This window comes from Anabrus simplex, chromosome 7 (assembly GCF_040414725.1).
Source record: "Anabrus simplex isolate iqAnaSimp1 chromosome 7, ASM4041472v1, whole genome shotgun sequence".
NCBI lineage: Eukaryota > Metazoa > Arthropoda > Insecta > Orthoptera > Tettigoniidae > Anabrus > Anabrus simplex.
The window spans coordinates 317,317,936-317,334,014 of NC_090271.1; the positions used below are offsets into that span (position 1 = coordinate 317,317,936).

At 40.9% G+C, this 16,079-nt stretch overlaps 1 pseudogene; it reads right to left on the reverse strand.

Annotated features, from left to right (window-relative positions):
• Positions 1 to 302: 302 nt before the first annotated feature.
• The window catches only part of LOC136877828 (uncharacterized), a 151,958-nt pseudogene continuing 136,181 nt past the window's right edge, over positions 303 to 16,079 (reverse strand).

Sequence of the window (16,079 nt, forward strand, 5' to 3'; positions counted from 1 at the left end):
ATAAAGGCATAGCATATCCAACAGCATTAGCACACACCATTACTCTTACCGTAGATCCCTTTTCTGTCGTGGTGCTGTGGAATACGTTTTACTTTCCTTTTCCACTTATAATCTTTCCTGCCTTAAACAAGAGCTGAGCACCACCTTCATCGGCACTGAAAATCCTACCAGGCTCTTGCAAAACCCAGTCATATCCAACCATTGCCTTTTGTTTATTAAATTTGTTTTTCACACCATTCCCCTGAGCGAACCTAAAAGCCAGTTCTCGTAAGTCGGTCACTGTAAGTCCAAACCATTTAGAATCAAGAAGAACGAGATGGTTGACTAACTAGTCTTCCATAGCTTTCTCCATTGTTGCTCCTTGGTTGTCTATTGGTAGATATAGCAGAGAGTATTCTGGATCTTAGTGTATTCCTTGGAACACTGAAATACTTCGCAGCTGTTGCCAACGGAGTTCCATTTTCTTTCACGTCCTTAATAACAGCAGCCATATCTTCTGCATTCCATCGTCCAAGCAGACCTTCGTACACATATTTCCGCGGCATCCACCGCCTACAACCAGTAAGATGCAAAACTATTAACGCGAAACTGATACTTAATCAACAGTCTCCAATCGTCGTAATTTATTTTTAACTAAACAAAACAATACAAACATTATAATAAAATGGCATTACAAAAGGATTTCAAATATCCTAATACACTAAGGTGTCGTAGTTGATTAATCATACTAAACTGTATTATTAACGCACCATTGTCCGACTCGTTGGCTGAATGGTCAGCGTACTGGCCTTCGGTTCAGAGGGTCCCGGGTTCGATTCCCGGCCGGGTCGGGGATTTTAACCTCCATTGGTTAATTCCAATGGCCCGGGGGCTAGGTGTTTGTGCTGTCCCCAACATTCCTGCAACTCACACACCACACACAACACAATCTTCCACCACAATAACACGCAGTTGCCTACAAATGGCAGATGCCGCCCACCCTCATTGGAGGGTCTGCCTTACAAGGGCTGCACTCGGCTAGAAATAGCCACACGAAATTATTATTAACGCACCATTAAACCCTGTTCCCAACAATGAATCCCAGTTTAGAGATTCAGGGAGATCACGACGATGTGGAGATCTCCCAGTATGTCGTGTCTAGATTAACCCGAGTTCCATTGGCAGGCAAGTGTTGGCAGCACTTACCAAGCTGAAGGTTTGGCGATTTGGAAATGACATGGCCGCTTCTCCAAAAGTTGCTTTGTGCGCCTAACCTCAAATATTATGTTGAAAATATTGCATATCTATCTATTTCGTTACACAACCTACTCATTATATTATAACAAGTTACTTTTAAATCATATATCACTTACTTACTCACCTTCAATTCTTCATATGCCTTGTATTTATGGTGATAATCTTCAGCTAACAGGTTTGACCATGAGCACAAATCCATGTGGCTCCAGTAAATGTAGTTGCAACTTTGGCCTTTGACCTGTGCAGTACTGTGGTTACCAGAGGCGCTAAGCTTAAAAGTGTCCAGTTTTTTTTTTGTTTTTTTTTTTTTTTTTTTTGCTACTTGCTTTACGTCGCATTTATAGTGTACATTTATTTGGTAGGTGCATTTAGGTTGTACTTTTGTGTTGGATAGTAAATTATGTCTTCGCTCGTGAATGAAACTCCCTCACCATTTAAAGGCTGGCTGTCATCGGACGCCTGATAAGATTTAGATACTTTTCTTTTTTTGCTAGTGGCTTAACGTCGCACCGACACAGATAGGTTTTATGGCGACTATGGGAAAGGAAAGGGCTTGGAGTTGGAAGGATGTGGCCGTAGCCTTAATTAAGGTACAGGTGAAAATGGGAAACAACAGAAAACCACATTCAGGGCTGCGGACAGTGGGATTCGAACCCACTATCTCCCGGATGCAAGCTGCGCGCTCCTAACCGCACGGCCAATTCGCCCGGTTTTTAGATACTATTTTCAGAAATTCAGTGAACAGTGAGAGTCACATACTGTGCAAAATAAAGCAATTCACTTGTTGAATTATGTAAATGTATTACGTTTTGCTAAATGAACAACAGGATATATATATTTTCGCAAGAGGGAATCATAGCCAATTAATTAATTCATTCATTAATTCATACACTTATGTAAGGCAATAACCGAAGTAGGACGGGATAGGACGGGCCTATCCCAATCGAATATGTAGAGTGATCTAAATGCAACAGAGAAAGAAGAATAGGGAGGGGGGCACATGGGGTGTGGGATTTCCGTTTACGTGTGCCTCGCAGAAATTAGGGAATGGTGAGAAATTAGTGTTTGACAGCTATTAGATCAGGTGGGGTCTTCCGTTTGGGCCTCAAGGGAAAGGGCCGGACGTGTTATCCTTGGGAAGGTGGCTCCTTTTTCTCACCAGGGGTGGATAACACGACCGGGCAGTAGTCATACATAATCCCATCCATGCATTTATCCTGCCAACCGAATGCTCTCTCCTCAGTTGGTGGCTATCCGTGACTGGGAGGGAAGTGTTCATTCATTTATTCATGCATGCATGACAATATTACTCGGTCATGGAATCATTAAAAAAAAACTCATTCATGCATTTATGTACACCCATGTATAGTGTCTGTGAAAATGGAGGAGAACTCTGTACAGACTTATGATAAATAAATTATATATTTTCGCAAGAGGACCAGCACACGCACTCTGCGTGACAGCAAGGATTCTGAACTTTATAAAAACGCTAGTTGATATGTTACTACATAGAAAAAAATAATTGTTCGTACGCACAAATAAAATATTGCTTGGACTCATACTTGAGGGAATGCAACACACTCACAGGGAATTCTCACAGAAAGTGGCCTCATTAAAGGAGAAATACTGTCATATCCATCCAAGGAATTGTAAATAGTAGCTTGTACGCTTAAACGCTGTAACTTTTTTAATTGTAACACAAAAAATTTGACATGTCAGTTTTCTTTGAATGAATAAATAAAAGGAAACAAATAGAGCGCACTATAAATGAAACCGTAAAATGTTGAAAGGTCGGTTTTCTTGCCATTAAAATGTTACCTCTTTAAAAAACATTGTACGGTACCGCAATGAACTTTTCGCTGAGTATTGGAGGAAAGCTTCACCTCTCCACATCCCTCTCAAGTGTGTTCCCTATCTCGCTTGACTGTGACGTATGTTTGCTACATAAACTGCACGCATTTACGTCAGGCCATCCTGGCAGCACCGGGCTAGCCTCAGCGGGCACCTCTGTGTTGGAGCATTTTAAAATGCCGCAGTTCTGAACAAATATTCAATCCGCCAACTTGGACACCTCCTTTTCGTGGAAATATTTTTACATTAGCAGATAATTAGACGATGTGTGGCGCTTTCAACTGTATCTTCAATATTGTTTTTCCTTTTAGGATGTATTGGGACGGACGTTTCGTGCGACAACTAATATGTTCGTGATAGTGATAAGATTATCTGGTGACAGTCATTCTCTTTCTACTTCACAGCTGAAAGTGTCTGATTTTAATTTTCGCTGGCGTTCTCGGATAAATGACCCTTCTCTATTATCAAGGATAAATACTGGAACTTCTCCTTGTGAGCAGCTTTCTACACAAGTATTAACAATCACCCTTCCTGATCGCAGACATAATCTAATATTCAATACTACAGCAGTGTCCATTTAACTTGCATCGGTTTAATTGAAGTGAACCGCTACTTGTATAATGAATTAGTCTAATTGAAATTTACCATCACTGCATTTAGTTACCAAAATTTTATTGTAATGTGTTGTAGAAATAATCTACCGGTACACCGCACATTCAACATAGTTTAAGGCACTCAACAACACTGCTACTGAATTACATAATCAAGAACCTCGTATCCATATTCATACTGAGCACCAACATACTTGAGTTCAGAGAATCATTTGAGGATTATTATCATTATTAATTATGATGATGTTTGTTGTTTAAAATGGCCAACCGCTACGTCCTCGCCTCCGTAATGGTAAGAGGCGTAACGTAATGAATCGATAATTAAAACTTCAAAATTTAACTACTGACTAAAATCTAAGTCCGCCTCTGTGGTGTAGTGGTTAGTGTGATTAGCTGCGACCCTCGGAGGTCCGGGTTCGATCCCCGGCTCTGCCACGAAATTTGAAAAGTGGTACGAGGGCTGGAACGGGGTCCACTCAGCCTCGGGAGGTCAACTGAGTAGAGGTGGGTTCGATTCCTACCTCAGCCATCCTGGAAGTGGTTTTCCGTGGTTTACCACTTCTCCTCCAGGCGAATGCTGGGATGGTACCTAACTTAAGGCCATGGCCGCTTTCTTCCCTCTTCCTTAGCTATCCCTTCCAATCTTCCCATCCCTCCACAAGGCCCCTGTTCAGCATAGCAGGAGAGGCCACCTGGGCGAGGTACTGGTCATTCTCCCCAGTTGTATCCCCGACCAAGAGTCTGAAGCTCCAGGACACTGCCCTTGAGGCGGTAGAGGTGGGATCCCTCGCTGAGTCTGAGGGAAAAGCCGAACCTGGAGGGTAAACAGATGATGATGATGATGGTGATGATGACTAAAATCTAAAATGAATGATGATGATGAGAAAATGACCATCAATCCAAAACAATCAGTGGATCCAATTTACAATGCCTGATATTTTGAGATGATGCTTGTTCTCCAAAGGGATTGAAAAACCAGGTCACTGGCCTCTCATAGTTGTACTAATCACTGGCAAAGCCAAGCCATGGTGTTCGTCCTATAGTGGTACTATTCATAGGTGGCGTAGATTCATAGTGTTCCTTGCATGGTTGTACTAATCACTGCTAGTGTAGACCCATGGTATGTCACACGTAATGGCACCACTCACAGGTAACACAGACCCATGGTTTTCCTCACATAAGGGTACTACTCACAAGCAATGTAGACCCGTGGTGTTCCTCACTTAGTGAGACTGATTACGGTCGCCGGTATTCCGGTGGTGTTTAAATAATCACAGCCTACGTAGACTTATGGTCTGGTCTTGCTCACATAGTGGTACAGATCATAGGCAATGTAGTCGCCCGGTGTATCACACATTATGGTACCACGCACAGGTAAAACAGACCCATGGTGGGCACTAATCACAGGCAACGCAGACCCATGGTGTTCCACACATAGTGGTACTATTCACGGACGATGTACAATCCCGTAGTGTTCCTCACCTAAAGGCACTAGTCACAGGCAAGGCGGACCCGTGGTGTTCCTCATATAGTGGTACTACCCATAGGTAATGCAGACCCGGTCTGAATACAGAGAACCAACGCAATTCAGCTCCTCCCGCACGGACGCCAAACTGTGACGCCGAGAGCCCGCTCCCCCGCCTCGGCGGAGTGCACGCCATGGTACTAATCACAGGCAACGCCGAGACCCATCGTGTCTTCTCTTGATGGCACTAATTACAAGTAATCTCATAGTTCCAATTTCATCATCCCTTGGTCGCCCCTTTTCGTCGCCTCTTACCGGGCGAGTGGCCGTGAAGTTAGGAACGCAAAGCTATGAGCTTGCATCCGGGTGATAGTGAGTTCGAACCCCACTGAAGATGAAGATGATGTACCTTAATTAAGGCCACGGCCGCTTCCTTCCCACTCCTAGCCCCTGCCAATCCCAACGTCGCCTTAAGAGCTCTTTGTGTTAGTGCGACGTAAAGCTGACCTTTCTAGTCGCCTCTTACGACAGGTATTTGATACCGTGAGTGGATTCTTCGTCTGTATCTCCCACCTCCGGGGGTATTATTATTATTATTATTATTATTATTATTATTATTATTATTATTATTATTATTATTATTATTATTATTATTATTATTATTGTTTCCGTTTCCTTGGCTGAATAGTTAGCGTAGTAACGTCTGGTTCAGAGGACTCCAGTTTCGATTCCCGGCTGGGTCGGAGATTATAACCTTAATTTGTTATTTCCCCTGGCTCGGAGATTGGTTGTTTGTACTGTCCCCAACATTCCTGCAACTCACACACCACGCACAACACTATCTTTCGCTGCAAAAGTACGCATTTCTCATGCATGGAAGATCCCACACTCGTTGAAAGGTCTGCCGTATAAGGGCTGCACCAGGCTAGAATAACAACGGTATCCCCTGCATGTTGCAAGGGGCTCCTAAATGCGTGGGTTGGTGACCACGAGGTCCTTAGCCAATTCCTTGCACTGTTTCCACTTTCATTTAACCTATCCCACTTCCCTCGGACAATTCTTATTCTTTTCCGATACCGACGGGATTTTCATCCCCCTTGAGGACCTCGTCCTTTTTTGACAATTTAATTTTTCGAAGTGTCGGAACTCTTCAATTTTAGTATTGATAACATTGTCTAGCAGAATAAGTAGGGCCCCCGTATTATGAAAATATAAAAAATTAGCAATTTCCTCAATTGTGCCGAAAATTAAAAGGCTAAACGGCCCGGAATGGTTTCAAATTTTGAGTCTTGTTTAGTCCGCATCTGTGGTGTAGTGACTAGGTGATTAGCTGCCACCCCCGGAGGCCCGTGTTCGATTCCCGGCTCTGCAATGAAATTTGAAAAGTTCCATTCCCACCTTAGCCATCCTGGAAGTGGTTTTCCGTGGTTTCCCACTTCCCCTCCAGGCAAATGCCGGGATGGTACCTAACTTAAGGCCAAGGCCGCTTCCTTCCCTCTTCCTTGTCTATTCTTTCCAATCTTCCCATCCCCCACAAGGCCCCTGTTCAACATAGCAAGTGAGGCCGCCTGGGCGAGTTATTGGTCATTCTCCCCAGTTGTATCCCCCGACCCAGTGTCTGAAGCTCCAGAATACTGCCCTTGAGGCGGTAGAGGTGGGATCCCTCGCCGAGTCCGAGGGAGAAACCAACCCTGGAGGGTAAACAGATTAAGAAAGGAAAAAAGAAAGAGATTATGATTTTTAGGAATAAATAAAGAATACATTCTCCTAATTTATTATAAGGTAAGGTAAGGCAGCTCCAAGCCGGAGTTTACGTGCATTAGGGTGGCCAGTTCCTTTCCGCTCCTCCATTCCCTTACCCCGCACCAACAGCGCGTTCGAAATTCCAATTTCCAATTCGAATCTGAACGAAATCTCAGAAAAAACTAACATTCTATTTGATCTTTTAATTAAAGTATTTAAGTATTTTAATCTTCCGAATAGGAGGACACTGTTTACCACGATACACAGTACCCTATCACGTTACAAACCCCCACCACATTGTTCACAAGAGCCACCTTAAGCCTACTAATCCCCTAACAAGATATTTTTCTTCCCCCCCCCCCCCCCATCTTCCTTCCGTCCAGACCTATCACATTTTATACCTCCTTCTCACAGGACTAACGTCTTTTACCACTGACTGATTTCATATTCATCAGTATTAAAATTTTATCACGTATAAATTAGAAGTGAGTCAAATAAGTTCTCGACGTTGTGGTTGACGCATATCACGTGTGAATGTTTTAAATGACTCTTTACTCTGGAAGCCTATCGGTGCCTCCTATTGAACGGATGCACAAAGACTACATATTGAGGAACCTTTTTTTTATTCTTTGAATAATGAGAGACTTTATGTTTACTTCAATGTGTCACTACGCCAGATTTAATTATTAACCCGTTACTCTTCTGTTATGACACATGGTATGAATGATCAGTTACAGATTATGTCTTTGCTTATATATTTGTGATTCAGTTCATGGCTGATGATGAGATTATATATGTCGAAACTGGTCCCCAAGTTGAATAAAAGGTATTTGTAACATAAACATGTGCCTAATTAGTACTGAAAAGGTTGAACCTTATAGATATCCTATCGTTGATCTCAGTTAAATACGGAAATATTAATGAAGTTCATATCTTGAAATACACATCCTGGATTCAAGTTTCAGAGTCTCTTTTCCCACTTCCAGTGCCTGGCAAATTCTCCAAGTTCTATCACGATGGGAGTTTATCCCGTTATGATACATATTGCCTCATGTGATGTACGATAGGCCTTAGCTATTTTAATGTTATTAGTCGTTGCACTCTTCTTAATTTCATCGCATTATACGACTTAGTTGTGGATTGTATCCATAATCGAATTCCGTAAGACATGATAGGTAGAATAGTTCCTTTATATATAACCTTCATAACGTCAGGGCGAAATCCCCAATTTATTTTGGCAGAATTTGAGAGAGCATGAATAAGTTTCGAGCACTTATCAGTTACATATTCCTTGTGCTGGTTGAACTTAAATCTGTTGTCTATAATGACTCCAAGATATTTTATGCTGTTTACTTCTTTCATTGTCTCGTTATTTAAATATATTTGCAAATTTTTCCTCACGCCGTATCTCTTGCGTGTTATTATCATTGTTTGATATTTCTGCTCATTAAACACATTTTTGTTTTGTCTAGCCCAAGTCGATATTTTATTCATTATTTTCTATCTCCAGTTTGCTCTTTCCTTTGATTAGGATGAGCACATCATCCGCAAATGCAATCACCCTCGTGCAGTCTTTGTAATTCAGATTTAAAAGTGAGTCGTACTGGATGTTCCAGTATTCCGGTCCGCAGCACGAACCCTGTGGACACCCTTTACTTATGCTTCTTTCTATGACGCTCGATTCGGCTTTTAGAGTGCATCTCATCTTACTGAGATAGCTTTGCGTAAGTTTGTAGAGATTTTTAGGACAGTTGAATCCTTTGAGTCCGTTCAAGATCCCAGGCCACTAGGCCGGATCAAAGGCCCCTTTCACGTCCAAACTGATCATTGCGACGTTCTTTCTTTTATGAGTCCATCTTCAACACTCTGCTTGACTGCCATCAGTGCATCGACTGTTCCAGTGGTTTCTTTTTCTGTTTAGCAGGTCTCTAGAGTTAATGCGATTTATGAGGAGCTTTTATAGCACTTTGGCGACTACGTTCAATAGACTTATTGGTCGATATTTAGAAACATCATCACTGTTTTCTTTTCCAGGTTTGATTATGGGTACAATGATGGCCCTTTTCCATACTCTTGGAAAACATCAAATTTTATAACATCCAGTGAATAATGCTGTTATATATGACGGTAATTGCTCGAAGATAAATTCTAGTATATCACATGTTATTCCGTCTTCTCCGGGTGCTTTATTGTGATTTACGTCCCGTAATGGCCGCTGCTACTTCCTCTTGTGTGAATGGGATATCGTCGTCAGTATTTGGAGGCTGTTCTGACTTCCTTCTTGCTTCTTTGTGATGTATGCTGTCTTCAGCTACATCATCGCAGGGGGGAAAATGAGCCATCATGTAGCTCGTTGTGCCGACTAAATTAGTCGTGCATGTATCGTCTGGCTTTCTTAAGGTTGAGATTGTACAGTTATTCCTAATTTTCCCTGAAGCTAATTTGGAGACTGCGTTCCATGGGTTTACTGTTGTGGTTATATTACAGTCCGTTTTCCATGATCTCATTTTCTCTTTTCTTATCGCTATTTGATACTCTTTTAACTGATTCGTATATAAGTTTCCTTTGTTGTCACAAGGGTTCGTTTTCTATAGTCCTCTGATACCTTCTTAAAGCGTTTAATTTCTTCCTCAGTATGGTGAGCTGAGGAACCGTCCTGTGTTGAGTTATTTTTGTTGTAGCTTGACGAGTTTTGAATGATTGAGAACAGGCTGCAGTTACAATGTTTTGAAATTTCAGTACTGCAGATTCAAAGTCCGTTTCACCCATTATAACTTTACGCAGTTGTTCATCCATTTCTTTTATGTACTTTATTTTGCTGCCATATTGTTCCATTGCTGCTGCAAAGAGGTTGACCACAGTTTTCCTAAGTCATTCTCCTTGATTATGTACCTCATTCCGTGGAACTGCAATTATTCTTCCTTGGGGCTCGATACACCAAGATTGAATTTAATTATCCTGTGATCCGAGCAACGTTCTTTGTTACTACACTTCCAGCCTGTTATAACGGAGGCCAGCTCTTTGCTGCTCACCGTCAGATCTATGTAGCTGAATCCTCTACTATTTTCGAAGGTTGGTAGCCCTCGCTCATTCATAACAAAGAGCTGATTTCCTATGAGGAATTCTTCTAGAATTCTTCCTGGCTTATTTGTAATTACTTCGTGCCATATTTTATATCTGGAGTTACTGTCAATTGAAAACATTATGTTCTTTCCTCTTGCAAAATCCAGAATATTTTTCACTTTAAACAAGTCCAATTCTATGTCTCTTTCCATGTCGAAGTACATACTTACAACCAAAAGGCATGTGTGACCAGGAGTTATTTCAAGAACCACTACGTATTCGTCTGACAGTTGATTTATCATGATAGCGTTTATTGTTTTGTTGAAGACCACAATCGACGCTCTCCTCTTCCCTCCTCCAGCTGAATATGTTTTACAGGAAGCGGGTATTCCCACCAGTCTGTTTTGAATTATATAAGGTTCTTGTAAAAACGCTATATCTATATGTTGTTCTGTTACCAATTGAATAACATTTAGTGTTGCTGCTCTTGAATGTTGCATGTTTAACTGTAGACATTTCATAGGTGTTTGTATCATTACTGATTTAAGTCTTCTCGATGCATTGTTTCCTACTTGGGTCATTTAGTAGTTGGTGTTTTGTCTGTATTTTCTAACTAAACTAGGGCAGCCCTTGTCTAATGAAGAGTGATTTCCACAGATTTTCTCCTTTTATTTATTTATTTATTTATTTATTTATTTATTTATTTACTTATTTGGGAAACCAAAACAGCGAGAAGCCGAATTACAGAGTTCCTCAATGAAAAACATACTTACAATAGAGTAGCACAAGGTAAACATAAAAAATAAGTGAGAGAACAATGACGAAAAATCATGTAACGATAAAAAAGAGGGAAAAGTTAAAAACTAACAAAATAACTGTAGAGACACGAAAAATAACAACAAAACATAAAAGCTAAAGAAACAACGAGAAAAATTGAAGATTGAACGTAAAACTAAGAGAAGAACTTATAGCTAGGCACAGTAAGATTAATACAGATATAACACTTAAGTAACGGTATAGTACAGTAAAAAATAAATAAATGTTATATTATGTACAAAAGAGAGGACAGCAATAAGAAGAGAAAAAAGGAATATGAAGAAAATGAACAAGGTTAAGTTAAGGAAGAATCGATTAAAGGAGGCATACGAAGAAAACACCTATTGAAAGTTATGTAATGTATGCATTTAAATTCTTCTTTGGATGTTTCCCTAGTTGTACTTCCTCTTTAAGCAATAATCACCATCAATCATACACACCCACAACCTCTCCTCACCGAGCTCGATAGCTGCAGTCGCTTAAGTGCGGCCAGTATCCAGTAATCGGGAGATAGTGGGTTCGAGCCCCACTGTCGGCAGCCCTGAAGATGGTTTTCCGTGGTTTCCCATTTTCGCACCAGGCAAATGCCGTGGCTGTACCTTAATTAAGGCCACGGCCGCTTCCTTCCAATTCCTAAGCCTTTCCTATCCCATGGTCGCCGTAAGACATATCTGTGTCGGTGCGACGTAAAGCAAATAGCAAAAAAAAAAATTAAAATTAAATAGCAACCTCTCCTCATGACGTAGCCAAACCAGCTTAGTCCTGACTCCTCAACCATTTTTCAACCTGGTCACTTTTATCCACTCCGGATAGATTCATTTCGGACTCTATCCTTCTTGATCATGCACTTGGCACAATTTTCATTTCTGCCTCCTCCAGGTTTCTTTCGAAGGCTTTTGCTATTGTATTGATTATTAAAATAAAACCGTTGAGGTTTTGTTGTGTCTTCTTGTCACACAGAACTCCCATTGCTGCTTTGAATTTGCACCAGTGAAATTGGACTTATCTGATAGGCTACTATAAGCCGGAATTGCACGTACCGTGCACTGGACCTAGATAGTGCAATAGGCCGAGTGCTCGGTAATGTGATAAGTGCAGTCAGTACTCGGCCTAGTAGCCAACGAGTGATTAGGGTGAGACAGTGGAGAGAAATGTGCCTCAACCGCTCGGCCGCGTACGTACCCCCACAATCTGCCCAATCATCTCGGTGCTTCACTTGCTCATTGTAATCTGTCAAGTCAATTTTGTAGGAGTGTTTGTGCTGTTTGCTGCAATTTGATTCGATTTATTCAGTAACCCGTAATTTCAACTTTGCTGGAATAGCAGCTCGCAAAACAGTGTCTGCTTTTTGAATTTTGGGAGTTTTCGTTTCAAGCAAAATTCAAACTCAGAATCTATATTCTTTGTGGCCTTCAGCTTCAAATTGTCTTAACAGAGTGGTAGTTCCTCCTTTATTATCTCTTCTTAATAGACAGCGTCGTGTCCATTATTTGTATTATTGCTAATTTCATATTTGATTTCCTCTATTATGACAGGTATGATCAGGTGGTAATAGTCTTTAATAACTCGCTTAATTCATCTCATTTTGCTCCTTTGCGGAACCATGTTACTGTACCCTTTAAACATTTCAATGCACTGACGCGTTCACTGTCTCTCCTTATGCAATCACATCTACTCTTCAATGAGTTACAAGGCGAGTGACTCGGCCTAGCACATAGTAGGTGTAATTCCGACTATATCATCTTGAATGAGTGTTTGTTATCACCACAATTTCACAAATCTTCACTGTTTGATCTTGTTTTTGCCTTGTATAACTCACTGAGACGAACGATATGACACCTTGCTGCCGGAGTTCAGAGCTATACACATTGTTAGCCGTGCGGCACGAAGATTTTAGTATCTCAAGATGGCGTCACTCTTGTCGACGTCATGCTCCCTTTACTAAACTCCTTCCAACGAATAAGTAAACAAACACTTCATATCACTCGGCGAAGTCCACGTGCTTCTTACATAAATATGAAATTAAATTAAAATTGACGGATATAGCCGGTTTACCTGAACGTGTTTGAACTAACAAATCTAAATTATCTGTAATATAAAATATATTTACCACGCAATCCAACAAGTTGGCCTACTTTCTTGGTAAGTACAGGGTGGCCCAAATGTCCGTTCACATTTGACGAGGCCATACTTCACTGAATATTGGAGGTAGAGAGGTATTAACTAACACATATGATTGGCATGACATGGGATTTTATTGGCATAAAAATTATCATCATCATCATCATCATCATCATCATCATCATCATCCTTTCAGGTATTAGTCCTATAGAAGAACTGTTACTGTCTATACAAAAGATTTGCATTATCACGCCATCTCTTTCTGGGGCGTCCCAGAGATCTCTTCCCACCGGGGCAGTAGTTTATGACTGCTCTGAAGATCCTGCTTCTGTCCATCCTGTTTAGCTCTTCTAGCCAATTTTACTGGTATTCATAGATGTATTCCAATAAAGGTCTGCTTTTAAGGTTATTCAGCACATCTGTATTTCTTTTGTGTCCCCACTGACTGACTCCTGCTGTTCGCCGCATGTATTTCATTTCAGCTGTAGTTATTCTTCTCTCATGGCATTTCCTCAGGGTCCACGCTTCACTTCCATAGCGAAGTACAGGTCTTGCCAAGGTTTTGTAGATTCTTGTACTAGTGTGTTTTTGAACTAATGATGGTCTAAAAACTTGATTAATGATTCCCAGACATCTGTTGAATTTGGAGATTTTCTCGGGTATGTCCAGTTCTTCAAGGAAAGACAGTTTTCAGTCGAGGTATTTAAAATGATTTACTTTTTCCAAAATGTTGTTATTTAAGCAGATCTTGCTTCTAACTGGTTCCTCAGCACAGAAAGCCATTATCTTAGTTTTCTCAGGGGATATTTCCATTGAGTACTTTTTTGAGACTAGGTTTAGGTTATACATTGAACGCTGTAAATCATACTCTGAGGTGGCGATCAGCACTAAGTCATCTGCAAATAATATTGTGTCCAGCTGTAGATTTCTGTTAATGCGGATGGAACTCTGTCTTGTTTCTCTAAATTCTCGTATGAGAGCATTCATATAGATTATGAACAGGAGAGGCGAAAGACCGCAACCCTGTCATACTCCTGTGTTTATTGTTTTCCACTCTGATAATTTATCGTTGACCTTTACGGAAATCAGGTTATTTTCGTAAAGGTTCCTTATATACTGTACCATCTGTTGTGGGGTGAGGTCAGATATTAGAATATTAAGTAAGGTATTACGGTTTACTTTGTCGAAAGCTTTTTTGAAGTCCACAAATGTGTTTCTACATTAAATTCTCTGTGTTTTACTAGAAGGATTTTCATTGTGAAATAGCCTTCGCAGCAAGATCTTCCTTTTCTGAAGCCGAATTTTTCCTCTCCCATAATGTTCTCATAGTGTTTATTTTTAATGATGCTGGCGTATATTTTATAACCAGAATTTACTCAGCTTATGCCTCTGTAGCTTTCACAATCATTTTTGTCGCCTTTCTTGAAAATCCGTATAACTATTGCATTATTCCAAATTCCAGGTGGGTTTTCTCCTTTCCAAATTATATTTAGGAACTGAATGAATCTTTCTTGGAAAGATTCGCATGAATAATTGAATAACTCTATAGTTAAGACATCTTCTCCAGGTGTTTTATTGCACTTTAGTGTTTTCAGGACTGCAACTAGTTCTGCCATTGTAGTGTGTTCGATGTGTAGATTATCTGACTGAAGTTTGTGAATAGGTGAGACATTCTGTGACCATAAATTTTGAAAGTGATTTGATCAAGTATTGCAGGAGATTGTGTTGATTCTGAGTGTGCCTTTAGATTCCCTACTTAAATTTTTCAATATTTTGTAAGTCTGTGGTTGAGGTCTGGTTATGCCATTTTCTAAATGGGATACAAATTCTTTCCAGTTCCTTGTATGGTATTTGTGCACTTCTCTCTTTGCAATTGCTCGCTTTCTGTAGTAATCTATTTTATCCTCATCTTTCTTAGTAGGCCGATTGTCTTTGATAATTTCTTTGATGTTTTCATCCCATATTCTGAGTCCCCTGTTCCTCTGCCACTTCGTTTTGGTGCCAAGGCTTTCTTTGGCTGCTTGTTTTAGGATGGTTGTTAGGTGTTTCCATTCGTCTTCAACATTTTCTACTGTTGGAGTTGATTGCGTTAATTCAGCTAGTCGTCGTTGTAGAGCCATCTAATACTAGGATCATGAAGATGTTGTACTTTGAAGAGAGAGGTTGTATTTGATTTTGTTGGTTTCTTCATCTTGCTGTGCCATTGAGGTTTTATTCTAATGGGACAAATTAATAGGTAGTGGTCTGTTTCTAATTCTGGGCCTCGAAAAACTCTTGTATCTAAAATCATCTCTGCTAGTTTGATATTGCAAATAGTATAATCTAGTATTGATTTCGTGCCTCTTGCCTCCCATGTGTATTTATGGCTGTCTCTATGATTAAAAAACTATTCATTCATTACCTTTAACTGATTGTAAGTGGAGAAATCTATTAATCTAATCCCGTTGTTGTTGTTACAAACTTGTTCACCGAACGTGCCAATTGACTGTCCAACTTTCGCATTACCTACTGTTGCATTGAAGTCACCCATCAATAAGAGATACTCGTTCCTATTAATATTGTACCGAGTTGGCGGGGTAGTAGGATCAATTAACACTAGACTGGTAGCTTCCTTTCTAAGATTTGTTAGCTACGCGCTATACTACAAAAGACTACACACAACGTTTGCTCATAACACACACTTACGCTGTTCGCGCGCTCTCTCTTCCTTCGTTTCTCACACTACACAGTTTTACACTCACACACAAGGTCCCACGTCGCACGGCTACACGTTATCTCCTTCGCCGACAGTCCGCACTGTAGTACACTAGTCTCATAATCACGGCAGTTCACATACTTCACTACACTGGCAGTCGCTCACGACTGAACTACACCGACTTCTAACTCAGTCTAACTCTCACTGACTGCAGGCAGGTCGTTCTTCACTTATATACCTGCGCTGGCCCTTCTGGAATCATCCGGATGCTGGATGGATCCAGGAACATCGCGAGATGGAACACTCCAGATTAATCGTGGAGCCATTTCCATACTCCTCTGCTACGGGACCGCGAGCGGAAGCGAGTGGGGCTGGCCTAGCACTTAAGCGCTGCTTGTGATTGGCGCGGCTGAAGCGTAAGCGGTGGGCCTATACGATGCCGGGCCGACTCCACTGCCAGTTGGCATGGCGGACGCTA